Source organism: Schistocerca cancellata, chromosome 2 (assembly GCF_023864275.1).
Source record: "Schistocerca cancellata isolate TAMUIC-IGC-003103 chromosome 2, iqSchCanc2.1, whole genome shotgun sequence".
NCBI lineage: Eukaryota > Metazoa > Arthropoda > Insecta > Orthoptera > Acrididae > Schistocerca > Schistocerca cancellata.
The window spans coordinates 1,099,227,175-1,099,247,364 of record NC_064627.1 but is presented as its reverse complement, the minus strand read 5'-3'; the positions used below and the strand labels follow the sequence as shown (position 1 = coordinate 1,099,247,364).

At 52.9% G+C, this 20,190-nt stretch overlaps 63 non-coding genes across 63 annotated transcripts; 42 read left to right on the top strand and 21 right to left on the bottom strand.

The window, feature by feature from the left end:
• Positions 1-56: 56 nt before the first annotated feature.
• Trnav-cac (transfer RNA valine (anticodon CAC)) lies at positions 57-129 on the top strand. The gene has a single exon. It is a non-coding gene; the product is annotated as a tRNA-Val (tRNA).
• Positions 130-287: 158 nt separating this feature from the next.
• Positions 288-360, top strand: Trnav-aac (transfer RNA valine (anticodon AAC)). The gene has a single exon. It is a non-coding gene; the product is annotated as a tRNA-Val (tRNA).
• A 194-nt stretch (positions 361-554) lies between these two features.
• On the bottom strand, positions 555-626 carry Trnap-agg (transfer RNA proline (anticodon AGG)). Its single transcript has one exon. It is a non-coding gene; the product is annotated as a tRNA-Pro (tRNA).
• Positions 627-1,028: 402 nt separating this feature from the next.
• Positions 1,029-1,101, top strand: Trnav-aac (transfer RNA valine (anticodon AAC)). Its single transcript has one exon. It is a non-coding gene; the product is annotated as a tRNA-Val (tRNA).
• Positions 1,102-1,259: 158 nt separating this feature from the next.
• Positions 1,260-1,332, top strand: Trnav-aac (transfer RNA valine (anticodon AAC)). The gene has a single exon. It is a non-coding gene; the product is annotated as a tRNA-Val (tRNA).
• Positions 1,333-1,526: 194 nt separating this feature from the next.
• On the bottom strand, positions 1,527-1,598 carry Trnap-agg (transfer RNA proline (anticodon AGG)). Its single transcript has one exon. It is a non-coding gene; the product is annotated as a tRNA-Pro (tRNA).
• Positions 1,599-2,000: 402 nt separating this feature from the next.
• On the top strand, positions 2,001-2,073 carry Trnav-aac (transfer RNA valine (anticodon AAC)). The gene has a single exon. It is a non-coding gene; the product is annotated as a tRNA-Val (tRNA).
• A 158-nt stretch (positions 2,074-2,231) lies between these two features.
• Positions 2,232-2,304, top strand: Trnav-aac (transfer RNA valine (anticodon AAC)). Its single transcript has one exon. It is a non-coding gene; the product is annotated as a tRNA-Val (tRNA).
• Positions 2,305-2,498: 194 nt separating this feature from the next.
• Positions 2,499-2,570, bottom strand: Trnap-agg (transfer RNA proline (anticodon AGG)). Its single transcript has one exon. It is a non-coding gene; the product is annotated as a tRNA-Pro (tRNA).
• A 402-nt stretch (positions 2,571-2,972) lies between these two features.
• Positions 2,973-3,045, top strand: Trnav-aac (transfer RNA valine (anticodon AAC)). Its single transcript has one exon. It is a non-coding gene; the product is annotated as a tRNA-Val (tRNA).
• Positions 3,046-3,203: 158 nt separating this feature from the next.
• On the top strand, positions 3,204-3,276 carry Trnav-aac (transfer RNA valine (anticodon AAC)). The gene has a single exon. It is a non-coding gene; the product is annotated as a tRNA-Val (tRNA).
• A 194-nt stretch (positions 3,277-3,470) lies between these two features.
• Positions 3,471-3,542, bottom strand: Trnap-agg (transfer RNA proline (anticodon AGG)). The gene has a single exon. It is a non-coding gene; the product is annotated as a tRNA-Pro (tRNA).
• A 402-nt stretch (positions 3,543-3,944) lies between these two features.
• On the top strand, positions 3,945-4,017 carry Trnav-aac (transfer RNA valine (anticodon AAC)). The gene has a single exon. It is a non-coding gene; the product is annotated as a tRNA-Val (tRNA).
• A 158-nt stretch (positions 4,018-4,175) lies between these two features.
• Trnav-aac (transfer RNA valine (anticodon AAC)) lies at positions 4,176-4,248 on the top strand. Its single transcript has one exon. It is a non-coding gene; the product is annotated as a tRNA-Val (tRNA).
• A 194-nt stretch (positions 4,249-4,442) lies between these two features.
• Positions 4,443-4,514, bottom strand: Trnap-agg (transfer RNA proline (anticodon AGG)). The gene has a single exon. It is a non-coding gene; the product is annotated as a tRNA-Pro (tRNA).
• Positions 4,515-4,916: 402 nt separating this feature from the next.
• On the top strand, positions 4,917-4,989 carry Trnav-cac (transfer RNA valine (anticodon CAC)). The gene has a single exon. It is a non-coding gene; the product is annotated as a tRNA-Val (tRNA).
• A 158-nt stretch (positions 4,990-5,147) lies between these two features.
• On the top strand, positions 5,148-5,220 carry Trnav-aac (transfer RNA valine (anticodon AAC)). Its single transcript has one exon. It is a non-coding gene; the product is annotated as a tRNA-Val (tRNA).
• A 194-nt stretch (positions 5,221-5,414) lies between these two features.
• Positions 5,415-5,486, bottom strand: Trnap-agg (transfer RNA proline (anticodon AGG)). The gene has a single exon. It is a non-coding gene; the product is annotated as a tRNA-Pro (tRNA).
• Positions 5,487-5,888: 402 nt separating this feature from the next.
• On the top strand, positions 5,889-5,961 carry Trnav-cac (transfer RNA valine (anticodon CAC)). Its single transcript has one exon. It is a non-coding gene; the product is annotated as a tRNA-Val (tRNA).
• A 158-nt stretch (positions 5,962-6,119) lies between these two features.
• Trnav-aac (transfer RNA valine (anticodon AAC)) lies at positions 6,120-6,192 on the top strand. The gene has a single exon. It is a non-coding gene; the product is annotated as a tRNA-Val (tRNA).
• A 194-nt stretch (positions 6,193-6,386) lies between these two features.
• On the bottom strand, positions 6,387-6,458 carry Trnap-agg (transfer RNA proline (anticodon AGG)). The gene has a single exon. It is a non-coding gene; the product is annotated as a tRNA-Pro (tRNA).
• Positions 6,459-6,860: 402 nt separating this feature from the next.
• Positions 6,861-6,933, top strand: Trnav-cac (transfer RNA valine (anticodon CAC)). Its single transcript has one exon. It is a non-coding gene; the product is annotated as a tRNA-Val (tRNA).
• Positions 6,934-7,091: 158 nt separating this feature from the next.
• Trnav-aac (transfer RNA valine (anticodon AAC)) lies at positions 7,092-7,164 on the top strand. The gene has a single exon. It is a non-coding gene; the product is annotated as a tRNA-Val (tRNA).
• A 194-nt stretch (positions 7,165-7,358) lies between these two features.
• On the bottom strand, positions 7,359-7,430 carry Trnap-agg (transfer RNA proline (anticodon AGG)). The gene has a single exon. It is a non-coding gene; the product is annotated as a tRNA-Pro (tRNA).
• Positions 7,431-7,832: 402 nt separating this feature from the next.
• Positions 7,833-7,905, top strand: Trnav-aac (transfer RNA valine (anticodon AAC)). Its single transcript has one exon. It is a non-coding gene; the product is annotated as a tRNA-Val (tRNA).
• Positions 7,906-8,063: 158 nt separating this feature from the next.
• Trnav-aac (transfer RNA valine (anticodon AAC)) lies at positions 8,064-8,136 on the top strand. The gene has a single exon. It is a non-coding gene; the product is annotated as a tRNA-Val (tRNA).
• A 194-nt stretch (positions 8,137-8,330) lies between these two features.
• Trnap-agg (transfer RNA proline (anticodon AGG)) lies at positions 8,331-8,402 on the bottom strand. Its single transcript has one exon. It is a non-coding gene; the product is annotated as a tRNA-Pro (tRNA).
• A 402-nt stretch (positions 8,403-8,804) lies between these two features.
• Positions 8,805-8,877, top strand: Trnav-cac (transfer RNA valine (anticodon CAC)). Its single transcript has one exon. It is a non-coding gene; the product is annotated as a tRNA-Val (tRNA).
• Positions 8,878-9,035: 158 nt separating this feature from the next.
• Positions 9,036-9,108, top strand: Trnav-aac (transfer RNA valine (anticodon AAC)). The gene has a single exon. It is a non-coding gene; the product is annotated as a tRNA-Val (tRNA).
• Positions 9,109-9,302: 194 nt separating this feature from the next.
• Trnap-agg (transfer RNA proline (anticodon AGG)) lies at positions 9,303-9,374 on the bottom strand. The gene has a single exon. It is a non-coding gene; the product is annotated as a tRNA-Pro (tRNA).
• Positions 9,375-9,776: 402 nt separating this feature from the next.
• Trnav-cac (transfer RNA valine (anticodon CAC)) lies at positions 9,777-9,849 on the top strand. Its single transcript has one exon. It is a non-coding gene; the product is annotated as a tRNA-Val (tRNA).
• Positions 9,850-10,007: 158 nt separating this feature from the next.
• Positions 10,008-10,080, top strand: Trnav-aac (transfer RNA valine (anticodon AAC)). Its single transcript has one exon. It is a non-coding gene; the product is annotated as a tRNA-Val (tRNA).
• Positions 10,081-10,274: 194 nt separating this feature from the next.
• Positions 10,275-10,346, bottom strand: Trnap-agg (transfer RNA proline (anticodon AGG)). The gene has a single exon. It is a non-coding gene; the product is annotated as a tRNA-Pro (tRNA).
• A 402-nt stretch (positions 10,347-10,748) lies between these two features.
• Trnav-cac (transfer RNA valine (anticodon CAC)) lies at positions 10,749-10,821 on the top strand. The gene has a single exon. It is a non-coding gene; the product is annotated as a tRNA-Val (tRNA).
• Positions 10,822-10,979: 158 nt separating this feature from the next.
• On the top strand, positions 10,980-11,052 carry Trnav-aac (transfer RNA valine (anticodon AAC)). The gene has a single exon. It is a non-coding gene; the product is annotated as a tRNA-Val (tRNA).
• A 194-nt stretch (positions 11,053-11,246) lies between these two features.
• On the bottom strand, positions 11,247-11,318 carry Trnap-agg (transfer RNA proline (anticodon AGG)). The gene has a single exon. It is a non-coding gene; the product is annotated as a tRNA-Pro (tRNA).
• Positions 11,319-11,720: 402 nt separating this feature from the next.
• Trnav-cac (transfer RNA valine (anticodon CAC)) lies at positions 11,721-11,793 on the top strand. Its single transcript has one exon. It is a non-coding gene; the product is annotated as a tRNA-Val (tRNA).
• A 158-nt stretch (positions 11,794-11,951) lies between these two features.
• Trnav-aac (transfer RNA valine (anticodon AAC)) lies at positions 11,952-12,024 on the top strand. Its single transcript has one exon. It is a non-coding gene; the product is annotated as a tRNA-Val (tRNA).
• Positions 12,025-12,218: 194 nt separating this feature from the next.
• Positions 12,219-12,290, bottom strand: Trnap-agg (transfer RNA proline (anticodon AGG)). The gene has a single exon. It is a non-coding gene; the product is annotated as a tRNA-Pro (tRNA).
• Positions 12,291-12,692: 402 nt separating this feature from the next.
• Trnav-cac (transfer RNA valine (anticodon CAC)) lies at positions 12,693-12,765 on the top strand. Its single transcript has one exon. It is a non-coding gene; the product is annotated as a tRNA-Val (tRNA).
• Positions 12,766-12,923: 158 nt separating this feature from the next.
• Positions 12,924-12,996, top strand: Trnav-aac (transfer RNA valine (anticodon AAC)). Its single transcript has one exon. It is a non-coding gene; the product is annotated as a tRNA-Val (tRNA).
• Positions 12,997-13,190: 194 nt separating this feature from the next.
• Trnap-agg (transfer RNA proline (anticodon AGG)) lies at positions 13,191-13,262 on the bottom strand. Its single transcript has one exon. It is a non-coding gene; the product is annotated as a tRNA-Pro (tRNA).
• A 402-nt stretch (positions 13,263-13,664) lies between these two features.
• Positions 13,665-13,737, top strand: Trnav-cac (transfer RNA valine (anticodon CAC)). The gene has a single exon. It is a non-coding gene; the product is annotated as a tRNA-Val (tRNA).
• A 158-nt stretch (positions 13,738-13,895) lies between these two features.
• On the top strand, positions 13,896-13,968 carry Trnav-aac (transfer RNA valine (anticodon AAC)). Its single transcript has one exon. It is a non-coding gene; the product is annotated as a tRNA-Val (tRNA).
• Positions 13,969-14,162: 194 nt separating this feature from the next.
• Trnap-agg (transfer RNA proline (anticodon AGG)) lies at positions 14,163-14,234 on the bottom strand. Its single transcript has one exon. It is a non-coding gene; the product is annotated as a tRNA-Pro (tRNA).
• A 402-nt stretch (positions 14,235-14,636) lies between these two features.
• Positions 14,637-14,709, top strand: Trnav-cac (transfer RNA valine (anticodon CAC)). The gene has a single exon. It is a non-coding gene; the product is annotated as a tRNA-Val (tRNA).
• Positions 14,710-14,867: 158 nt separating this feature from the next.
• Positions 14,868-14,940, top strand: Trnav-aac (transfer RNA valine (anticodon AAC)). The gene has a single exon. It is a non-coding gene; the product is annotated as a tRNA-Val (tRNA).
• A 194-nt stretch (positions 14,941-15,134) lies between these two features.
• Positions 15,135-15,206, bottom strand: Trnap-agg (transfer RNA proline (anticodon AGG)). Its single transcript has one exon. It is a non-coding gene; the product is annotated as a tRNA-Pro (tRNA).
• Positions 15,207-15,608: 402 nt separating this feature from the next.
• Positions 15,609-15,681, top strand: Trnav-cac (transfer RNA valine (anticodon CAC)). Its single transcript has one exon. It is a non-coding gene; the product is annotated as a tRNA-Val (tRNA).
• Positions 15,682-15,839: 158 nt separating this feature from the next.
• Positions 15,840-15,912, top strand: Trnav-aac (transfer RNA valine (anticodon AAC)). Its single transcript has one exon. It is a non-coding gene; the product is annotated as a tRNA-Val (tRNA).
• Positions 15,913-16,106: 194 nt separating this feature from the next.
• Positions 16,107-16,178, bottom strand: Trnap-agg (transfer RNA proline (anticodon AGG)). Its single transcript has one exon. It is a non-coding gene; the product is annotated as a tRNA-Pro (tRNA).
• Positions 16,179-16,580: 402 nt separating this feature from the next.
• Positions 16,581-16,653, top strand: Trnav-cac (transfer RNA valine (anticodon CAC)). Its single transcript has one exon. It is a non-coding gene; the product is annotated as a tRNA-Val (tRNA).
• A 158-nt stretch (positions 16,654-16,811) lies between these two features.
• On the top strand, positions 16,812-16,884 carry Trnav-aac (transfer RNA valine (anticodon AAC)). Its single transcript has one exon. It is a non-coding gene; the product is annotated as a tRNA-Val (tRNA).
• Positions 16,885-17,078: 194 nt separating this feature from the next.
• Trnap-agg (transfer RNA proline (anticodon AGG)) lies at positions 17,079-17,150 on the bottom strand. Its single transcript has one exon. It is a non-coding gene; the product is annotated as a tRNA-Pro (tRNA).
• Positions 17,151-17,552: 402 nt separating this feature from the next.
• On the top strand, positions 17,553-17,625 carry Trnav-cac (transfer RNA valine (anticodon CAC)). Its single transcript has one exon. It is a non-coding gene; the product is annotated as a tRNA-Val (tRNA).
• A 158-nt stretch (positions 17,626-17,783) lies between these two features.
• Positions 17,784-17,856, top strand: Trnav-aac (transfer RNA valine (anticodon AAC)). Its single transcript has one exon. It is a non-coding gene; the product is annotated as a tRNA-Val (tRNA).
• Positions 17,857-18,050: 194 nt separating this feature from the next.
• Trnap-agg (transfer RNA proline (anticodon AGG)) lies at positions 18,051-18,122 on the bottom strand. Its single transcript has one exon. It is a non-coding gene; the product is annotated as a tRNA-Pro (tRNA).
• Positions 18,123-18,524: 402 nt separating this feature from the next.
• On the top strand, positions 18,525-18,597 carry Trnav-cac (transfer RNA valine (anticodon CAC)). The gene has a single exon. It is a non-coding gene; the product is annotated as a tRNA-Val (tRNA).
• A 158-nt stretch (positions 18,598-18,755) lies between these two features.
• Trnav-aac (transfer RNA valine (anticodon AAC)) lies at positions 18,756-18,828 on the top strand. Its single transcript has one exon. It is a non-coding gene; the product is annotated as a tRNA-Val (tRNA).
• A 194-nt stretch (positions 18,829-19,022) lies between these two features.
• Positions 19,023-19,094, bottom strand: Trnap-agg (transfer RNA proline (anticodon AGG)). The gene has a single exon. It is a non-coding gene; the product is annotated as a tRNA-Pro (tRNA).
• Positions 19,095-19,496: 402 nt separating this feature from the next.
• On the top strand, positions 19,497-19,569 carry Trnav-cac (transfer RNA valine (anticodon CAC)). The gene has a single exon. It is a non-coding gene; the product is annotated as a tRNA-Val (tRNA).
• Positions 19,570-19,727: 158 nt separating this feature from the next.
• On the top strand, positions 19,728-19,800 carry Trnav-aac (transfer RNA valine (anticodon AAC)). The gene has a single exon. It is a non-coding gene; the product is annotated as a tRNA-Val (tRNA).
• Positions 19,801-19,994: 194 nt separating this feature from the next.
• On the bottom strand, positions 19,995-20,066 carry Trnap-agg (transfer RNA proline (anticodon AGG)). The gene has a single exon. It is a non-coding gene; the product is annotated as a tRNA-Pro (tRNA).
• Between the last annotated feature and the right edge of the window lie 124 nt (positions 20,067-20,190).

Here is a 20,190-nt window from a genome sequence, read left to right as displayed (position 1 = left end):
TGAGAGAAAGGCTGAGGCAAGTTCGAGTGAACAAGGATGGACTCCTCGGCTCCGTCGTTTCCGTAGTGTAGCGGTTATCACGTCTGCTTCACACGCAGAAGGTCCCCGGTTCGATCCCGGGCGGGAACAGTATTTTCCTGCCTATGCCGTATTGTACTCCAGTGAGCCTCGTCGTGTGTGCATCTGCTGCATGTCCCTTCGTTTTGCAAGTACCACATTTATTGAATTTTTTAGTTACGATGGCAACATCACTACAAGTTGTCTGTGAAGTAAGGTGCACTCAAGCAGTTTCCGTGGTGTAGCGGTTATCACGTCTGCCTAACACGCAGAAGGTCCCCGGTTCGATCCCGGGCGGAAACACTTTTTCATCACTTTAAGCAAGACTTACTAACATGCATCTGCTACCATCTGTACCCGAAACCTTCGTAATTGCCTTCATGCGTCGGACCAGTGTGTCAATTGCTCACATCAAATAAGAAATTCATTTGATATTGGCGGCGAGCTTTTTGCGCTGACTCAGCCACTGACGTGCGATCAGTTTGCACAAAACGCTAGGGCTCGTCCGGGATTTGAACCCGGGACCTCCTGCACCCTAAGCAGGAATCATACCCCTAGACCAACGAGCCCTGTGGCACGCCGAATGCCAGTTATTCCAGTCCCTCGATGTCTTCCAGGGTGCTCTGGAAGTCTCGTTTAGGCTGGCGGGATGGGGGCGACGCGAATTCCCGCGGTCGGCGGCCTTCCTGGGCTATTGGTACCTTCATGTAGTGCTGCCCCTGGGCTCGCACTGCCTGCTGCTGAGAAAGTGATTGCTTTTAGTGATATGACTTGCAATAACGACTGCGCGAAACGCCGCTATCTCGTTAGGGGTGCTACGGCAGACACCCTCTCGAGAACCCCGAAGACTTCTTGAGCCCTCGGCTGCGATGGGTTCCAGGCTGACAAAAGAACTGTCGTGTGTGCATTCGCGGATGAGAGAAAGGCTGAGGCAAGTTCGAGTGAACAAGGATGGACTCCTCGGCTCCGTCGTTTCCGTAGTGTAGCGGTTATCACGTCTGCCTAACACGCAGAAGGTCCCCGGTTCGATCCCGGGCGGGAACAGTATTTTCCTGCCTATGCCGTATTGTACTCCAGTGAGCCTCGTCGTGTGTGCATCTGCTGCATGTCCCTTCGTTTTGCAAGTACCACATTTATTGAATTTTTTAGTTACGATGGCAACATCACTACAAGTTGTCTGTGAAGTAAGGTGCACTCAAGCAGTTTCCGTGGTGTAGCGGTTATCACGTCTGCCTAACACGCAGAAGGTCCCCGGTTCGATCCCGGGCGGAAACACTTTTTCATCACTTTAAGCAAGACTTACTAACATGCATCTGCTACCATCTGTACCCGAAACCTTCGTAATTGCCTTCATGCGTCGGACCAGTGTGTCAATTGCTCACATCAAATAAGAAATTCATTTGATATTGGCGGCGAGCTTTTTGCGCTGACTCAGCCACTGACGTGCGATCAGTTTGCACAAAACGCTAGGGCTCGTCCGGGATTTGAACCCGGGACCTCCTGCACCCTAAGCAGGAATCATACCCCTAGACCAACGAGCCCTGTGGCACGTCGAATGCCAGTTATTCCAGTCCCTCGATGTCTTCCAGGGTGCTCTGGAAGTCTCGTTTAGGCTGGCGGGATGGGGGCGACGCGAATTCCCGCGGTCGGCGGCCTTCCTGGGCTATTGGTACCTTCATGTAGTGCTGCCCCTGGGCTCGCACTGCCTGCTGCTGAGAAAGTGATTGCTTTTGCTGATATGACTTGCAATAACGACTGCGCGAAACGCCGCTATCTCGTTAGGGGTGCTACGGCAGACACCCTCTCGAGAACCCCGAAGACTTCTTGAGCCCTCGGCTGCGATGGGTTCCAGGCTGACAAAAGAACTGTCGTGTGTGCATTCGCGGATGAGAGAAAGGCTGAGGCAAGTTCGAGTGAACAAGGATGGACTCCTCGGCTCCGTCGTTTCCGTAGTGTAGCGGTTATCACGTCTGCCTAACACGCAGAAGGTCCCCGGTTCGATCCCGGGCGGGAACAGTATTTTCCTGCCTATGCCGTATTGTACTCCAGTGAGCCTCGTCGTGTGTGCATCTGCTGCATGTCCCTTCGTTTTGCAAGTACCACATTTATTGAATTTTTTAGTTACGATGGCAACATCACTACAAGTTGTCTGTGAAGTAAGGTGCACTCAAGCAGTTTCCGTGGTGTAGCGGTTATCACGTCTGCCTAACACGCAGAAGGTCCCCGGTTCGATCCCGGGCGGAAACACTTTTTCATCACTTTAAGCAAGACTTACTAACATGCATCTGCTACCATCTGTACCCGAAACCTTCGTAATTGCCTTCATGCGTCGGACCAGTGTGTCAATTGCTCACATCAAATAAGAAATTCATTTGATATTGGCGGCGAGCTTTTTGCGCTGACTCAGCCACTGACGTGCGATCAGTTTGCACAAAACGCTAGGGCTCGTCCGGGATTTGAACCCGGGACCTCCTGCACCCTAAGCAGGAATCATACCCCTAGACCAACGAGCCCTGTGGCACGTCGAATGCCAGTTATTCCAGTCCCTCGATGTCTTCCAGGGTGCTCTGGAAGTCTCGTTTAGGCTGGCGGGATGGGGGCGACGCGAATTCCCGCGGTCGGCGGCCTTCCTGGGCTATTGGTACATTCATGTAGTGCTGCCCCTGGGCTCGCACTGCCTGCTGCTGAGAAAGTGATTGCTTTTGCTGATATGACTTGCAATAACGACTGCGCGAAACGCCGCTATCTCGTTAGGGGTGCTACGGCAGACACCCTCTCGAGAACCCCGAAGACTTCTTGAGCCCTCGGCTGCGATGGGTTCCAGGCTGACAAAAGAACTGTCGTGTGTGCATTCGCGGATGAGAGAAAGGCTGAGGCAAGTTCGAGTGAACAAGGATGGACTCCTCGGCTCCGTCGTTTCCGTAGTGTAGCGGTTATCACGTCTGCCTAACACGCAGAAGGTCCCCGGTTCGATCCCGGGCGGGAACAGTATTTTCCTGCCTATGCCGTATTGTACTCCAGTGAGCCTCGTCGTGTGTGCATCTGCTGCATGTCCCTTCGTTTTGCAAGTACCACATTTATTGAATTTTTTAGTTACGATGGCAACATCACTACAAGTTGTCTGTGAAGTAAGGTGCACTCAAGCAGTTTCCGTGGTGTAGCGGTTATCACGTCTGCCTAACACGCAGAAGGTCCCCGGTTCGATCCCGGGCGGAAACACTTTTTCATCACTTTAAGCAAGACTTACTAACATGCATCTGCTACCATCTGTACCCGAAACCTTCGTAATTGCCTTCATGCGTCGGACCAGTGTGTCAATTGCTCACATCAAATAAGAAATTCATTTGATATTGGCGGCGAGCTTTTTGCGCTGACTCAGCCACTGACGTGCGATCAGTTTGCACAAAACGCTAGGGCTCGTCCGGGATTTGAACCCGGGACCTCCTGCACCCTAAGCAGGAATCATACCCCTAGACCAACGAGCCCTGTGGCACGTCGAATGCCAGTTATTCCAGTCCCTCGATGTCTTCCAGGGTGCTCTGGAAGTCTCGTTTAGGCTGGCGGGATGGGGGCGACGCGAATTCCCGCGGTCGGCGGCCTTCCTGGGCTATTGGTACCTTCATGTAGTGCTGCCCCTGGGCTCGCACTGCCTGCTGCTGAGAAAGTGATTGCTTTTGCTGATATGACTTGCAATAACGACTGCGCGAAACGCCGCTATCTCGTTAGGGGTGCTACGGCAGACACCCTCTCGAGAACCCCGAAGACTTCTTGAGCCCTCGGCTGCGATGGGTTCCAGGCTGACAAAAGAACTGTCGTGTGTGCATTCGCGGATGAGAGAAAGGCTGAGGCAAGTTCGAGTGAACAAGGATGGACTCCTCGGCTCCGTCGTTTCCGTAGTGTAGCGGTTATCACGTCTGCCTAACACGCAGAAGGTCCCCGGTTCGATCCCGGGCGGGAACAGTATTTTCCTGCCTATGCCGTATTGTACTCCAGTGAGCCTCGTCGTGTGTGCATCTGCTGCATGTCCCTTCGTTTTGCAAGTACCACATTTATTGAATTTTTTAGTTACGATGGCAACATCACTACAAGTTGTCTGTGAAGTAAGGTGCACTCAAGCAGTTTCCGTGGTGTAGCGGTTATCACGTCTGCCTAACACGCAGAAGGTCCCCGGTTCGATCCCGGGCGGAAACACTTTTTCATCACTTTAAGCAAGACTTACTAACATGCATCTGCTACCATCTGTACCCGAAACCTTCGTAATTGCCTTCATGCGTCGGACCAGTGTGTCAATTGCTCACATCAAATAAGAAATTCATTTGATATTGGCGGCGAGCTTTTTGCGCTGACTCAGCCACTGACGTGCGATCAGTTTGCACAAAACGCTAGGGCTCGTCCGGGATTTGAACCCGGGACCTCCTGCACCCTAAGCAGGAATCATACCCCTAGACCAACGAGCCCTGTGGCACGTCGAATGCCAGTTATTCCAGTCCCTCGATGTCTTCCAGGGTGCTCTGGAAGTCTCGTTTAGGCTGGCGGGATGGGGGCGACGCGAATTCCCGCGGTCGGCGGCCTTCCTGGGCTATTGGTACCTTCATGTAGTGCTGCCCCTGGGCTCGCACTGCCTGCTGCTGAGAAAGTGATTGCTTTTGCTGATATGACTTGCAATAACGACTGCGCGAAACGCCGCTATCTCGTTAGGGGTGCTACGGCAGACACCCTCTCGAGAACCCCGAAGACTTCTTGAGCCCTCGGCTGCGATGGGTTCCAGGCTGACAAAAGAACTGTCGTGTGTGCATTCGCGGATGAGAGAAAGGCTGAGGCAAGTTCGAGTGAACAAGGATGGACTCCTCGGCTCCGTCGTTTCCGTAGTGTAGCGGTTATCACGTCTGCTTCACACGCAGAAGGTCCCCGGTTCGATCCCGGGCGGGAACAGTATTTTCCTGCCTATGCCGTATTGTACTCCAGTGAGCCTCGTCGTGTGTGCATCTGCTGCATGTCCCTTCGTTTTGCAAGTACCACATTTATTGAATTTTTTAGTTACGATGGCAACATCACTACAAGTTGTCTGTGAAGTAAGGTGCACTCAAGCAGTTTCCGTGGTGTAGCGGTTATCACGTCTGCCTAACACGCAGAAGGTCCCCGGTTCGACCCCGGGCGGAAACACTTTTTCATCACTTTAAGCAAGACTTACTAACATGCATCTGCTACCATCTGTACCCGAAACCTTCGTAATTGCCTTCATGCGTCGGACCAGAGTGTCAATTGCTCACATCAAATAAGAAATTCATTTGACATTGGTGGCGAGCTTTTTGCGCTGACTCAGCCACTGACGTGCGATCAGTTTGCACAAAACGCTAGGGCTCGTCCGGGATTTGAACCAGGGACCTCCTGCACCCTAAGCAGGAATCATACCCCTAGACCAACGAGCCCTGTGGCACGTCGAATGCCAGTTATTCCAGTCCCTCGATGTCTTCCAGGGTGCTCTGGAAGTCTCGTTTAGGCTGGCGGGATGGGGGCGACGCGAATTCCCGCGGTCGGCGGCCTTCCTGGGCTATTGGTACCTTCATGTAGAGCTGCCCCTGGGCTCGCACTGCCTGCTGCTGAGAAAGTGATTGCTTTTGCTGATATGACTTGCAATAACGACTGCGCGAAACGCCGCTATCTCGTTAGGGGTGCTACGGCAGACACCCTCTCGAGAACCCCGAAGACTTCTTGAGCCCTCGGCTGCGATGGGTTCCAGGCTGACAAAAGAACTGTCGTGTGTGCATTCGCGGATGAGAGAAAGGCTGAGGCAAGTTCGAGTGAACAAGGATGGACTCCTCGGCTCCGTCGTTTCCGTAGTGTAGCGGTTATCACGTCTGCTTCACACGCAGAAGGTCCCCGGTTCGATCCCGGGCGGGAACAGTATTTTCCTGCCTATGCCGTATTGTACTCCAGTGAGCCTCGTCGTGTGTGCATCTGCTGCATGTCCCTTCGTTTTGCAAGTACCACATTTATTGAATTTTTTAGTTACGATGGCAACATCACTACAAGTTGTCTGTGAAGTAAGGTGCACTCAAGCAGTTTCCGTGGTGTAGCGGTTATCACGTCTGCCTAACACGCAGAAGGTCCCCGGTTCGATCCCGGGCGGAAACACTTTTTCATCACTTTAAGCAAGACTTACTAACATGCATCTGCTACCATCTGTACCCGAAACCTTCGTAATTGCCTTCATGCGTCGGACCAGTGTGTCAATTGCTCACATCAAATAAGAAATTCATTTGATATTGGCGGCGAGCTTTTTGCGCTGACTCAGCCACTGACGTGCGATCAGTTTGCACAAAACGCTAGGGCTCGTCCGGGATTTGAACCCGGGACCTCCTGCACCCTAAGCATGAACCATACCCCTAGACCAACGAGCCCTGAGGCACGTCGAATGCCAGTTATTCCAGTCCCTCGATGTCTTCCAGGGTGCTCTGGAAGTCTCGTTTAGGCTGGCGGGATGGGGGCGACGCGAATTCCCGCGGTCGGCGGCCTTCCTGGGCTATTGGTACCTTCATGTAGTGCTGCCCCTGGGCTCGCACTGCCTGCTGCTGAGAAAGTGATTGCTTTTGCTGATATGACTTGCAATAACGACTGCGCGAAACGCCGCTATCTCGTTAGGGGTGCTACGGCAGACACCCTCTCGAGAACCCCGAAGACTTCTTGAGCCCTCGGCTGCGATGGGTTCCAGGCTGACAAAAGAACTGTCGTGTGTGCATTCGCGGATGAGAGAAAGGCTGAGGCAAGTTCGAGTGAACAAGGATGGACTCCTCGGCTCCGTCGTTTCCGTAGTGTAGCGGTTATCACGTCTGCTTCACACGCAGAAGGTCCCCGGTTCGATCCCGGGCGGGAACAGTATTTTCCTGCCTATGCCGTATTGTACTCCAGTGAGCCTCGTCGTGTGTGCATCTGCTGCATGTCCCTTCGTTTTGCAAGTACCACATTTATTGAATTTTTTAGTTACGATGGCAACATCACTACAAGTTGTCTGTGAAGTAAGGTGCACTCAAGCAGTTTCCGTGGTGTAGCGGTTATCACGTCTGCCTAACACGCAGAAGGTCCCCGGTTCGATCCCGGGCGGAAACACTTTTTCATCACTTTAAGCAAGACTTACTAACATGCATCTGCTACCATCTGTACCCGAAACCTTCGTAATTGCCCTCATGCGTCGGACCAGTGTGTCAATTGCTCACATCAAATAAGAAATTCATTTGATATTGGCGGCGAGCTTTTTGCACTGACTCAGCCACTGACGTGCGATCAGTTTGCACAAAACGCTAGGGCTCGTCCGGGATTTGAACCAGGGACCTCCTGCACCCTAAGCAGGAATCATACCCCTAGACCAACGAGCCCTGTGGCACGTCGAATGCCAGTTATTCCAGTCCCTCGATGTCTTCCAGGGTGCTCTGGAAGTCTCGTTTAGGCTGGCGGGATGGGGGCGACGCGAATTCCCGCGGTCGGCGGCCTTCCTGGGCTATTGGTACCTTCATGTAGTGCTGCCCCTGGGCTCGCACTGCCTGCTGCTGAGAAAGTGATTGCTTTTGCTGATATGACTTGCAATAACGACTGCGCGAAACGCCGCTATCTCGTTAGGGGTGCTACGGCAGACACCCTCTCGAGAACCCCGAAGACTTCTTGAGCCCTCGGCTGCGATGGGTTCCAGGCTGACAAAATAACTGTCGTGTGTGCATTCGCGGATGAGAGAAAGGCTGAGGCAAGTTCGAGTGAACAAGGATGGACTCCTTGGCTCCGTCGTTTCCGTAGTGTAGCGGTTATCACGTCTGCCTAACACGCAGAAGGTCCCCGGTTCGATCCCGGGCGGGAACAGTATTTTCCTGCCTATGCCGTATTGTACTCCAGTGAGCCTCGTCGTGTGTGCATCTGCTGCATGTCCCTTCGTTTTGCAAGTACCACATTTATTGAATTTTTTAGTTACGATGGCAACATCACTACAAGTTGTCTGTGAAGTAAGGTGCACTCAAGCAGTTTCCGTGGTGTAGCGGTTATCACGTCTGCCTAACACGCAGAAGGTCCCCGGTTCGATCCCGGGCGGAAACACTTTTTCATCACTTTAAGCAAGACTTACTAACATGCATCTGCTACCATCTGTACCCGAAACCTTCGTAATTGCCTTCATGCGTCGGACCAGTGTGTCAATTGCTCACATCAAATAAGAAATTCATTTGATATTGGCGGCGAGCTTTTTGCGCTGACTCAGCCACTGACGTGCGATCAGTTTGCACAAAACGCTAGGGCTCGTCCGGGATTTGAACCCGGGACCTCCTGCACCCTAAGCAGGAATCATACCCCTAGACCAACGAGCCCAGTGGCACGTCGAATGCCAGTTATTCCAGTCCCTCGATGTCTTCCAGGGTGCTCTGGAAGTCTCGTTTAGGCTGGCGGGATGGGGGCGACGCGAATTCCCGCGGTCGGCGGCCTTCCTGGGCTATTGGTACCTTCATGTAGTGCTGCCCCTGGGCTCGCACTGCCTGCTGCTGAGAAAGTGATTGCTTTTGCTGATATGACTTGCAATAACGACTGCGCGAAACGCCGCTATCTCGTTAGGGGTGCTACGGCAGACACCCTCTCGAGAACCCCGAAGACTTCTTGAGCCCTCGGCTGCGATGGGTTCCAGGCTGACAAAAGAACTGTCGTGTGTGCATTCGCGGATGAGAGAAAGGCTGAGGCAAGTTCGAGTGAACAAGGATGGACTCCTCGGCTCCGTCGTTTCCGTAGTGTAGCGGTTATCACGTCTGCTTCACACGCAGAAGGTCCCCGGTTCGATCCCGGGCGGGAACAGTATTTTCCTGCCTATGCCGTATTGTACTCCAGTGAGCCTCGTCGTGTGTGCATCTGCTGCATGTCCCTTCGTTTTGCAAGTACCACATTTATTGAATTTTTTAGTTACGATGGCAACATCACTACAAGTTGTCTGTGAAGTAAGGTGCACTCAAGCAGTTTCCGTGGTGTAGCGGTTATCACGTCTGCCTAACACGCAGAAGGTCCCCGGTTCGATCCCGGGCGGAAACACTTTTTCATCACTTTAAGCAAGACTTACTAACATGCATCTGCTACCATCTGTACCCGAAACCTTCGTAATTGCCTTCATGCGTCGGACCAGTGTGTCAATTGCTCACATCAAATAAGAAATTCATTTGATATTGGCGGCGAGCTTTTTGCGCTGACTCAGCCACTGACGTGCGATCAGTTTGCACAAAACGCTAGGGCTCGTCCGGGATTTGAACCCGGGACCTCCTGCACCCTAAGCAGGAATCATACCCCTAGACCAACGAGCCCAGTGGCACGTCGAATGCCAGTTATTCCAGTCCCTCGATGTCTTCCAGGGTGCTCTGGAAGTCTCGTTTAGGCTGGCGGGATGGGGGCGACGCGAATTCCCGCGGTCGGCGGCCTTCCTGGGCTATTGGTACCTTCATGTAGAGCTGCCCCTGGGCTCGCACTGCCTGCTGCTGAGAAAGTTATTGCTTTTGCTGATATGACTTGCAATAACGACTGCGCGAAACGCCGCTATCTCGTTAGGGGTGCTACGGCAGACACCCTCTCGAGAACCCCGAAGACTTCTTGAGCCCTCGGCTGCGATGGGTTCCAGGCTGACAAAAGAACTGTCGTGTGTGCATTCGCGGATGAGAGAAAGGCTGAGGCAAGTTCGAGTGAACAAGGATGGACTCCTCGGCTCCGTTGTTTCCGTAGTGTAGCGGTTATCACGTCTGCTTCACACGCAGAAGGTCCCCGGTTCGATCCCGGGCGGGAACAGTATTTTCCTGCCTATGCCGTATTGTACTCCAGTGAGCCTCGTCGTGTGTGCATCTGCTGCATGTCCCTTCGTTTTGCAAGTACCACATTTATTGAATTTTTTAGTTACGATGGCAACATCACTACAAGTTGTCTGTGAAGTAAGGTGCACTCAAGCAGTTTCCGTGGTGTAGCGGTTATCACGTCTGCCTAACACGCAGAAGGTCCCCGGTTCGATCCCGGGCGGAAACACTTTTTCATCACTTTAAGCAAGACTTACTAACATGCATCTGCTACCATCTGTACCCGAAACCTTCGTAATTGCCTTCATGCGTCGGACCAGTGTGTCAATTGCTCACATCAAATAAGAAATTCATTTGATATTGGCGGCGAGCTTTTTGCGCTGACTCAGCCACTGACGTGCGATCAGTTTGCACAAAACGCTAGGGCTCGTCCGGGATTTGAACCCGGGACCTCCTGCACCCTAAGCAGGAATCATACCCCTAGACCAACGAGCCCTGTGGCACGTCGAATGCCAGTTATTCCAGTCCCTCGATGTCTTCCAGGGTGCTCTGGAAGTCTCGTTTAGGCTGGCGGGATGGGGGCGACGCGAATTCCCGCGGTCGGCGGCCTTCCTGGGCTATTGGTACCTTCATGTAGAGCTGCCCCTGGGCTCGCACTGCCTGCTGCTGAGAAAGTGATTGCTTTTGCTGATATGACTTGCAATAACGACTGCGCGAAACGCCGCTATCTCGTTAGGGGTGCTACGGCAGACACCCTCTCGAGAACCCCGAAGACTTCTTGAGCCCTCGGCTGCGATGGGTTCCAGGCTGACAAAAGAACTGTCGTGTGTGCATTCGCGGATGAGAGAAAGGCTGAGGCAAGTTCGAGTGAACAAGGATGGACTCCTCGGCTCCGTCGTTTCCGTAGTGTAGCGGTTATCACGTCTGCTTCACACGCAGAAGGTCCCCGGTTCGATCCCGGGCGGGAACAGTATTTTCCTGCCTATGCCGTATTGTACTCCAGTGAGCCTCGTCGTGTGTGCATCTGCTGCATGTCCCTTCGTTTTGCAAGTACCACATTTATTGAATTTTTTAGTTACGATGGCAACATCACTACAAGTTGTCTGTGAAGTAAGGTGCACTCAAGCAGTTTCCGTGGTGTAGCGGTTATCACGTCTGCCTAACACGCAGAAGGTCCCCGGTTCGATCCCGGGCGGAAACACTTTTTCATCACTTTAAGCAAGACTTACTAACATGCATCTGCTACCATCTGTACCCGAAACCTTCGTAATTGCCTTCATGCGTCGGACCAGTGTGTCAATTGCTCACATCAAATAAGAAATTCATTTGATATTGGCGGCGAGCTTTTTGCGCTGACTCAGCCACTGACGTGCGATCAGTTTGCACAAAACGCTAGGGCTCGTCCGGGATTTGAACCCGGGACCTCCTGCACCCTAAGCAGGAACCATACCCCTAGACCAACGAGCCCAGTGGCACGTCGAATGCCAGTTATTCCAGTCCCTCGATGTCTTCCAGGGTGCTCTGGAAGTCTCGTTTAGGCTGGCGGGATGGGGGCGACGCGAATTCCCGCGGTCGGCGGCCTTCCTGGGCTATTGGTACCTTCATGTAGTGCTGCCCCTGGGCTCGCACTGCCTGCTGCTGAGAAAGTGATTGCTTTTGCTGATATGACTTGCAATAACGACTGCGCGAAACGCCGCTATCTCGTTAGGGGTGCTACGGCAGACACCCTCTCGAGAACCCCGAAGACTTCTTGAGCCCTCGGCTGCGATGGGTTCCAGGCTGACAAAAGAACTGTCGTGTGTGCATTCGCGGATGAGAGAAAGGCTGAGGCAAGTTCGAGTGAACAAGGATGGACTCCTCGGCTCCGTCGTTTCCGTAGTGTAGCGGTTATCACGTCTGCTTCACACGCAGAAGGTCCCCGGTTCGATCCCGGGCGGGAACAGTATTTTCCTGCCTATGCCGTATTGTACTCCAGTGAGCCTCGTCGTGTGTGCATCTGCTGCATGTCCCTTCGTTTTGCAAGTACCACATTTATTGAATTTTTTAGTTACGATGGCAACATCACTACAAGTTGTCTGTGAAGTAAGGTGCACTCAAGCAGTTTCCGTGGTGTAGCGGTTATCACGTCTGCCTAACACGCAGAAGGTCCCCGGTTCGATCCCGGGCGGAAACACTTTTTCATCACTTTAAGCAAGACTTACTAACATGCATCTGCTACCATCTGTACCCGAAACCTTCGTAATTGCCTTCATGCGTCGGACCAGTGTGTCAATTGCTCACATCAAATAAGAAATTCATTTGATATTGGCGGCGAGCTTTTTGCGCTGACTCAGCCACTGACGTGCGATCAGTTTGCACAAAACGCTAGGGCTCGTCCGGGATTTGAACCCGGGACCTCCTGCACCCTAAGCAGGAACCATACCCCTAGACCAACGAGCCCTGTGGCACGTCGAATGCCAGTTATTCCAGTCCCTCGATGTCTTCCAGGGTGCTCTGGAAGTCTCGTTTAGGCTGGCGGGATGGGGGCGACGCGAATTCCCGCGGTCGGCGGCCTTCCTGGGCTATTGGTACCTTCATGTAGTGCTGCCCCTGGGCTCGCACTGCCTGCTGCTGAGAAAGTGATTGCTTTTGCTGATATGACTTGCAATAACGACTGCGCGAAACGCCGCTATCTCGTTAGGGGTGCTACGGCAGACACCCTCTCGAGAACCCCGAAGACTTCTTGAGCCCTCGGCTGCGATGGGTTCCAGGCTGACAAAAGAACTGTCGTGTGTGCATTCGCGGATGAGAGAAAGGCTGAGGCAAGTTCGAGTGAACAAGGATGGACTCCTCGGCTCCGTCGTTTCCGTAGTGTAGCGGTTATCACGTCTGCTTCACACGCAGAAGGTCCCCGGTTCGATCCCGGGCGGGAACAGTATTTTCCTGCCTATGCCGTATTGTACTCCAGTGAGCCTCGTCGTGTGTGCATCTGCTGCATGTCCCTTCGTTTTGCAAGTACCACATTTATTGAATTTTTTAGTTACGATGGCAACATCACTACAAGTTGTCTGTGAAGTAAGGTGCACTCAAGCAGTTTCCGTGGTGTAGCGGTTATCACGTCTGCCTAACACGCAGAAGGTCCCCGGTTCGATCCCGGGCGGAAACACTTTTTCATCACTTTAAGCAAGACTTACTAACATGCATCTGCTACCATCTGTACCCGAAACCTTCGTAATTGCCTTCATGCGTCGGACCAGTGTGTCAATTGCTCACATCAAATAAGAAATTCATTTGATATTGGCGGCGAGCTTTTTGCGCTGACTCAGCCACTGACGTGCGATCAGTTTGCACAAAACGCTAGGGCTCGTCCGGGATTTGAACCCGGGACCTCCTGCACCCTAAGCAGGAACCATACCCCTAGACCAACGAGCCCTGTGGCACGTCGAATGCCAGTTATTCCAGTCCCTCGATGTCTTCCAGGGTGCTCTGGAAGTCTCGTTTAGGCTGGCGGGATGGGGGCGACGCGAATTCCCGCGGTCGGCGGCCTTCCTGGGCTATTGGTACCTTCATGTAGTGCTGCCCCTGGGCTCGCACTGCCTGCTGCTGAGAAAGTGATTGCTTTTGCTGATATGACTTGCAATAACGACTGCGCGAAACGCCGCTATCTCGTTAGGGGTGCTACGGCAGACACCCTCTCGAGAACCCCGAAGACTTCTTGAGCCCTCGGCTGCGATGGGTTCCAGGCTGACAAAAGAACTGTCGTGTGTGCATTCGCGGATGAGAGAAAGGCTGAGGCAAGTTCGAGTGAACAAGGATGGACTCCTCGGCTCCGTCGTTTCCGTAGTGTAGCGGTTATCACGTCTGCTTCACACGCAGAAGGTCCCCGGTTCGATCCCGGGCGGGAACAGTATTTTCCTGCCTATGCCGTATTGTACTCCAGTGAGCCTCGTCGTGTGTGCATCTGCTGCATGTCCCTTCGTTTTGCAAGTACCACATTTATTGAATTTTTTAGTTACGATGGCAACATCACTACAAGTTGTCTGTGAAGTAAGGTGCACTCAAGCAGTTTCCGTGGTGTAGCGGTTATCACGTCTGCCTAACACGCAGAAGGTCCCCGGTTCGATCCCGGGCGGAAACACTTTTTCATCACTTTAAGCAAGACTTACTAACATGCATCTGCTACCATCTGTACCCGAAACCTTCGTAATTGCCTTCATGCGTCGGACCAGTGTGTCAATTGCTCACATCAAATAAGAAATTCATTTGATATTGGCGGCGAGCTTTTTGCGCTGACTCAGCCACTGACGTGCGATCAGTTTGCACAAAACGCTAGGGCTCGTCCGGGATTTGAACCCGGGACCTCCTGCACCCTAAGCAGGAATCATACCCCTAGACCAACGAGCCCAGTGGCACGTCGAATGTCAGTTATTCCAGTCCCTCGATGTCTTCCAGGGTGCTCTGGAAGTCTCGTTTAGGCTGGCGGGATGGGGGCGACGCGAATTCCCGCGGTCGGCGGCCTTCCTGGGCTATTGGTACCTTCATGTAGTGCTGCCCCTGGGCTCGCACTGCCTGCTGCTGAGAAAGTGATTGCTTTTGCTGATATGACTTGCAATAACGACTGCGCGAAACGCCGCTATCTCGTTAGGGGTGCTACGGCAGACACCCTCTCGAGAACCCCGAAGACTTCTTGAGCCCTCGGCTGCGATGGGTTCCAGGCTGACAAAAGAACTGTCGTGTGTGCATTCGCGGATGAGAGAAAGGCTGAGGCAAGTTCGAGTGAACAAGGATGGACTCCTCGGCTCCGTCGTTTCCGTAGTGTAGCGGTTATCACGTCTGCTTCACACGCAGAAGGTCCCCGGTTCGATCCCGGGCGGGAACAGTATTTTCCTGCCTATGCCGTATTGTACTCCAGTGAGCCTCGTCGTGTGTGCATCTGCTGCATGTCCCTTCGTTTTGCAAGTACCACATTTATTGAATTTTTTAGTTACGATGGCAACATCACTACAAGTTGTCTGTGAAGTAAGGTGCACTCAAGCAGTTTCCGTGGTGTAGCGGTTATCACGTCTGCCTAACACGCAGAAGGTCCCCGGTTCGATCCCGGGCGGAAACACTTTTTCATCACTTTAAGCAAGACTTACTAACATGCATCTGCTACCATCTGTACCCGAAACCTTCGTAATTGCCTTCATGCGTCGGACCAGTGTGTCAATTGCTCACATCAAATAAGAAATTCATTTGATATTGGCGGCGAGCTTTTTGCGCTGACTCAGCCACTGACGTGCGATCAGTTTGCACAAAACGCTAGGGCTCGTCCGGGATTTGAACCCGGGACCTCCTGCACCCTAAGCAGGAATCATACCCCTAGACCAACGAGCCCAGTGGCACGTCGAATGTCAGTTATTCCAGTCCCTCGATGTCTTCCAGGGTGCTCTGGAAGTCTCGTTTAGGCTGGCGGGATGGGGGCGACGCGAATTCCCGCGGTCGGCGGCCTTCCTGGGCTATTGGTACCTTCATGTAGTGCTGCCCCTGGGCTCGCACTGCCTGCTGCTGAGAAAGTGATTGCTTTTGCTGATATGACTTGCAATAACGACTGCGCGAAACGCCGCTATCTCGTTAGGGGTGCTACGGCAGACACCCTCTCGAGAACCCCGAAGACTTCTTGAGCCCTCGGCTGCGATGGGTTCCAGGCTGACAAAAGAACTGTCGTGTGTGCATTCGCGGATGAGAGAAAGGCTGAGGCAAGTTCGAGTGAACAAGGATGGACTCCTCGGCTCCGTCGTTTCCGTAGTGTAGCGGTTATCACGTCTGCTTCACACGCAGAAGGTCCCCGGTTCGATCCCGGGCGGGAACAGTATTTTCCTGCCTATGCCGTATTGTACTCCAGTGAGCCTCGTCGTGTGTGCATCTGCTGCATGTCCCTTCGTTTTGCAAGTACCACATTTATTGAATTTTTTAGTTACGATGGCAACATCACTACAAGTTGTCTGTGAAGTAAGGTGCACTCAAGCAGTTTCCGTGGTGTAGCGGTTATCACGTCTGCCTAACACGCAGAAGGTCCCCGGTTCGATCCCGGGCGGAAACACTTTTTCATCACTTTAAGCAAGACTTACTAACATGCATCTGCTACCATCTGTACCCGAAACCTTCGTAATTGCCTTCATGCGTCGGACCAGTGTGTCAATTGCTCACATCAAATAAGAAATTCATTTGATATTGGCGGCGAGCTTTTTGCGCTGACTCAGCCACTGACGTGCGATCAGTTTGCACAAAACGCTAGGGCTCGTCCGGGATTTGAACCAGGGACCTCCTGCACCCTAAGCAGGAATCATACCCCTAGACCAACGAGCCCTGTGGCACGTCGAATGCCAGTTATTCCAGTCCCTCGATGTCTTCCAGGGTGCTCTGGAAGTCTCGTTTAGGCTGGCGGGATGGGGGCGACGCGAATTCCCGCGGTCGGCGGCCTTCCTGGGCTATTGGTACCTTCATGTAGTGCTGCCCCTGGGCTCGCACTGCCTGCTGCTGAGAAAGTGATTGCTTTTGCTGATATGACTTGCAATAACGACTGCGCGAAACGCCGCTATCTCGTTAGGGGTGCTACGGCAGACACCCTCTCGAGAACCCCGAAGACTTCTTGAGCCCTCGGCTGCGATGGGTTCCAGGCTGACAAAAGAACTGTCGTGTGTGCATTCGCGGATGAGAGAAAGGCTGAGGCAAGTTCGAGTGAACAAGGATGGACTCCTCGGCTCCGTCGTTTCCGTAGTGTAGCGGTTATCACGTCTGCTTCACACGCAGAAGGTCCCCGGTTCGATCCCGGGCGGGAACAGTATTTTCCTGCCTATGCCGTATTGTACTCCAGTGAGCCTCGTCGTGTGTGCATCTGCTGCATGTCCCTTCGTTTTGCAAGTACCACATTTATTGAATTTTTTAGTTACGATGGCAACATCACTACAAGTTGTCTGTGAAGTAAGGTGCACTCAAGCAGTTTCCGTGGTGTAGCGGTTATCACGTCTGCCTAACACGCAGAAGGTCCCCGGTTCGATCCCGGGCGGAAACACTTTTTCATCACTTTAAGCAAGACTTACTAACATGCATCTGCTACCATCTGTACCCGAAACCTTCGTAATTGCCTTCATGCGTCGGACCAGTGTGTCAATTGCTCACATCAAATAAGAAATTCATTTGATATTGGCGGCGAGCTTTTTGCGCTGACTCAGCCACTGACGTGCGATCAGTTTGCACAAAACGCTAGGGCTCGTCCGGGATTTGAACCCGGGACCTCCTGCACCCTAAGCAGGAATCATACCCCTAGACCAACGAGCCCTGTGGCACGTCGAATGCCAGTTATTCCAGTCCCTCGATGTCTTCCAGGGTGCTCTGGAAGTCTCGTTTAGGCTGGCGGGATGGGGGCGACGCGAATTCCCGCGGTCGGCGGCCTTCCTGGGCTATTGGTACCTTCATGTAGTGCTGCCCCTGGGCTCGCACTGCCTGCTGGTGAGAAAGTGATTGCTTTTGCTGATATGACTTGCAATAACGACTGCGCGAAACGCCGCTATCTCGTTAGGGGTGCTACGGCAGACACCCTCTCGAGAACCCCGAAGACTTCTTGAGCCCTCGGCTGCGATGGGTTCCAGGCTGACAAAAGAACTGTCGTGTGTGCATTCGCGGATGAGAGAAAGGCTGAGGCAAGTTCGAGTGAACAAGGATGGACTCCTCGGCTCCGTCGTTTCCGTAGTGTAGCGGTTATCACGTCTGCTTCACACGCAGAAGGTCCCCGGTTCGATCCCGGGCGGGAACAGTATTTTCCTGCCTATGCCGTATTGTACTCCAGTGAGCCTCGTCGTGTGTGCATCTGCTGCATGTCCCTTCGTTTTGCAAGTACCACATTTATTGAATTTTTTAGTTACGATGGCAACATCACTACAAGTTGTCTGTGAAGTAAGGTGCACTCAAGCAGTTTCCGTGGTGTAGCGGTTATCACGTCTGCCTAACACGCAGAAGGTCCCCGGTTCGATCCCGGGCGGAAACACTTTTTCATCACTTTAAGCAAGACTTACTAACATGCATCTGCTACCATCTGTACCCGAAACCTTCGTAATTGCCTTCATGCGTCGGACCAGTGTGTCAATTGCTCACATCAAATAAGAAATTCATTTGATATTGGCGGCGAGCTTTTTGCGCTGACTCAGCCACTGACGTGCGATCAGTTTGCACAAAACGCTAGGGCTCGTCCGGGATTTGAACCCGGGACCTCCTGCACCCTAAGCAGGAATCATACCCCTAGACCAACGAGCCCTGTGGCACGTCGAATGCCAGTTATTCCAGTCCCTCGATGTCTTCCAGGGTGCTCTGGAAGTCTCGTTTAGGCTGGCGGGATGGGGGCGACGCGAATTCCCGCGGTCGGCGGCCTTCCTGGGCTATTGGTACCTTCATGTAGTGCTGCCCCTGGGCTCGCACTGCCTGCTGCTGAGAAAGTGATTGCTTTTGCTGATATGACTTGCAATAACGACTGCGCGAAACGCCGCTATCTCGTTAGGGGTGCAACGGCAGACACCCTCTCGAGAACCCCGAAGACTTCTTGAGCCCTCGGCTGCGATGGGTTCCAGGCTGACAAAAGAACTGTCGTGTGTGCATTCGCGGATGAGAGAAAGGCTGAGGCAAGTTCGAGTGAACAAGGATGGACTCCTCGGCTCCGTCGTTTCTGTAGTGTAGCGGTTATCACGTCTGCTTCACACGCAGAAGGTCCCCGGTTCGATCCCGGGCGGGAACAGTATTTTCCTGCCTATGCCGTATTGTACTCCAGTGAGCCTCGTCGTGTGTGCATCTGCTGCATGTCCCTTCGTTTTGCAAGTACCACATTTATTGAATTTTTTAGTTACGATGGCAACATCACTACAAGTTGTCTGTGAAGTAAGGTGCACTCAAGCAGTTTCCGTGGTGTAGCGGTTATCACGTCTGCCTAACACGCAGAAGGTCCCCGGTTCGATCCCGGGCGGAAACACTTTTTCATCACTTTAAGCAAGACTTACTAACATGCATCTGCTACCATCTGTACCCGAAACCTTCGTAATTGCCTTCATGCGTCGGACCAGTGTGTCAATTGCTCACATCAAATAAGAAATTCATTTGATATTGGCGGCGAGCTTTTTGCGCTGACTCAGCCACTGACGTGCGATCAGTTTGCACAAAACGCTAGGGCTCGTCCGGGATTTGAACCCGGGACTTCCTGCACCCTAAGCAGGAATCATACCCCTAGACCAACGAGCCCTGTGGCACGTCGAATGCCAGTTATTCCAGTCCCTCGATGTCTTCCAGGGTGCTCTGGAAGTCTCGTTTAGGCTGGCGGGATGGGGGCGACGCGAATTCCCGCGGTCGGCGGCCTTCCTGGGCTATTGGTACCTTCATGTAGTGCTGCCCCTGGGCTCGCACTGCCTGCTGCTGAGAAAGTGATTGCTTTTGCTGATATGACTTGCAATAACGACTGCGCGAAACGCCGCTATCTCGTTAGGGGTGCTACGGCAGACACCCTCTCGAGAACCCCGAAGACTTCTTGAGCCCTCGGCTGCGATGGGTTCCAGGCTGACAAAAGAACTGTCGTGTGTGCATTCGCGGATGAGAGAAAGGCTGAGGCAAGTTCGAGTGAACAAGGATGGACTCCTCGGCTCCGTCGTTTCCGTAGTGTAGCGGTTATCACGTCTGCTTCACACGCAGAAGGTCCCCGGTTCGATCCCGGGCGGGAACAGTATTTTCCTGCCTATGCCGTATTGTACTCCAGTGAGCCTCGTCGTGTGTGCATCTGCTGCATGTCCCTTCGTTTTGCAAGTACCACATTTATTGAATTTTTTAGTTACGATGGCAACATCACTACAAGTTGTCTGTGAAGTAAGGTGCACTCAAGCAGTTTCCGTGGTGTAGCGGTTATCACGTCTGCCTAACACGCAGAAGGTCCCCGGTTCGATCCCGGGCGGAAACACTTTTTCATCACTTTAAGCAAGACTTACTAACATGCATCTGCTACCATCTGTACCCGAAACCTTCGTAATTGCCTTCATGCGTCGGACCAGTGTGTCAATTGCTCACATCAAATAAGAAATTCATTTGATATTGGCGGCGAGCTTTTTGCGCTGACTCAGCCACTGACGTGCGATCAGTTTGCACAAAACGCTAGGGCTCGTCCGGGATTTGAACCCGGGACCTCCTGCACCCTAAGCAGGAATCATACCCCTAGACCAACGAGCCCTGTGGCACGTCGAATGCCAGTTATTCCAGTCCCTCGATGTCTTCCAGGGTGCTCTGGAAGTCTCGTTTAGGCTGGCGGGATGGGGGCGACGCGAATTCCCGCGGTCGGCGGCCTTCCTGGGCT